This window comes from Furipterus horrens, unplaced genomic scaffold (assembly GCF_987537825.1).
Source record: "Furipterus horrens unplaced genomic scaffold, mFurHor1.1.pri manual_scaffold_12, whole genome shotgun sequence".
In the NCBI taxonomy this organism is placed as follows: domain Eukaryota; kingdom Metazoa; phylum Chordata; class Mammalia; order Chiroptera; family Furipteridae; genus Furipterus; species Furipterus horrens.
Window position 1 is genome coordinate 40,507,552 of NW_028327182.1, and position 2,242 is coordinate 40,509,793.

Sequence of the window (2,242 nt, forward strand, 5' to 3'; positions counted from 1 at the left end):
GGTCATTTGTTCCATAGAAATAGATAATTGGAATAACAACCTTTTCTTTTAAAAGATAAATCTTTAATAGATAAAGTTATGGCAAGGAGGAATGAAGTGATTTGTGCCTGTTCATACAATTATATGGGGGGAGAGGAATGGAATGCACAAACAGTATCCATGTTTTGCTTTTATTTCTACAACAACACATTGTCCTAAAAAAGTGCATTCTTTATATATTGCTATAAAATATATTTAGAAATTAAATAATCAACTGCAAAATTCAAATATACTTATTATTAGTTTCTTTTTTCTGTTTCTTTCATCTCATCATCTTTGATTGTTTTTCTTTTTTTTTCTTTTTTCCAGGCCACGTTCGTTTATTTCCCCGGCAGCCCTTCCCACGGGGGCCACGTGCAAGCGCTGTTGCCGGGCCCCCGGGGAAGGAGGGCGGGGCCGTCAGAACATCATGCCTTCCAGGCCGTCCTCCATGAACTTCTTACACAGGGCCATGAACTTAGCCACGAAAGCCTCCAGGTGGTAGATGGCCTTGCTGCCCAGCTGCAGGCGGTGCTCGTAGTACGCCGCCACCTGGGCCACGTCCCGCTTCAGCTGCCCATCGCAGTTGTGCAGGAGCTCCGAGAGGAGGCCCTTCATGATGACTTCGGGAGGGATGCAGTGTGTCAGCAACTCACAGAGCCTCCCCCGGACTTCGAGAAGCCTCTGCGGAGTCTGCTGGCTGACAATGGCATTGGCTGTCTCCCGCAGGTACACCTCCTAGTCGGTTTCCGGGGATGTCCTGATCTGCAGTGAAAGGGTATTGCTGCACCCGGCAGGCCTCGCACATGAGCAGGGCTTTCCTGAGGTTGTGGCCGGACTTCTCGGCGAGCCTGCAGGCCAGCTGCGGGGGGAGGCTCAGGCCTTCCTTGTTGCACACAGCAGACAGCACATCGCAGACATCTTCAAGGCTAGGAGCAGGCACACGAACCGCCAGGCACCGGCTGCGAATGGGCGGTATCAGTTTAGACGTGGAATTGCAACACAAGATCAGCCTGCAGGTGGACATGTACTTCTCCATGGTTCTCCGCAAGGCGTGCTGAGCGTCTTTGGTGAGCTTGTCCACCTCTGTCAACAACACCACTTTGAAGTCCCTCTGCGAGTTTGTCTCGAGCTGCTGGGACTGCGCCACCGTCTTCAACATCTCCTGGATGACCACGCGGTCACTGTTCCCTGCATCGCTGGGATTAACTTCGAGGTAGTAATTACTTGCAATGGTGCTAATCTCAATTTTCTTTTTAGATGGAATTGTGATGGTCTGTTGTTCGATTCTCAGCTTCTCCACACCGACGCCATAAAGCTCACGCAGAATGCACATGATGCATGTCTTCTTACCGGCCCCCAACGGCCCGTAGACTAACAGGTGAGGGAAGTTGCCGCGCTGCACCAGGTTGCGCAGCTGCGCCGCCTGCTCCCTGTGATAGTCCAGCCGCGACAGCGAGCAGGCCGGTACTTGTCCGCCCAGAGGCTCATGGCGGCTACAGCGCCCGGGCCGCCGCTTGAACGTCCTTTTATTGTTTTTCACAGTAGAAGATGCTCTCGCCACATATGAAGATAATAAACATGAGTGAATTCTATTCTTAGTGGACTTTAAAATAAAAATACATTATTTCTGTGATGAAGATTTAATGCCCTATCTAGTTCTCTTCCCTTATTTACTTTCATTCCTTATAACACCCTTCTGAGTAAAGTAAATCCAGCTCTAGAATCAAGAAAGATTCTAGACATTTAGATATTAAAAGCTCTAATTAAGCAAATCAGCATTTTCTCACTAAGGTAATTTTTTGCTAACTCTGCTTCTTTCTTGTAGTCACATTCTCCTTCCTGGAGTTGTTTTAGAGGTAAGCCACCCTATATTGTATGTCAGGTAACTGAGTTTCTCCTCCTGTTTAACCTCATGCGTGGGTCCTGGTCTGGATATCCTGAACATTTTCACTATGCACAAAGGATTTTAATCCCGTCATGTTCTTGTATATTCTGTATTCTAATCCGTCTTGAATATTTTAGCTACAAAGCAGAATTTATGCTACTTCTCTTTAATTTCTTTGGTGCTCCTATTATTCTCTCTAGACTTGTTATCTGCCTTAAATTAACTTAGTCACTTAATACCTAACTCTTAACACTCTTGCTGGGAGTCCTGAATACCAGTGTGATGACCAGCCTGTCCCATTTCTAGCCACCCATTTCTAGCCAATTGCAACTCTTT

At 47.0% G+C, this 2,242-nt stretch overlaps 1 pseudogene; it reads right to left on the bottom strand.

Annotated features, from left to right (window-relative positions):
* Positions 1-425: 425 nt before the first annotated feature.
* Positions 426-1,509, bottom strand: LOC149996047 (replication factor C subunit 3 pseudogene; annotated as a pseudogene).
* Between the last annotated feature and the right edge of the window lie 733 nt (positions 1,510-2,242).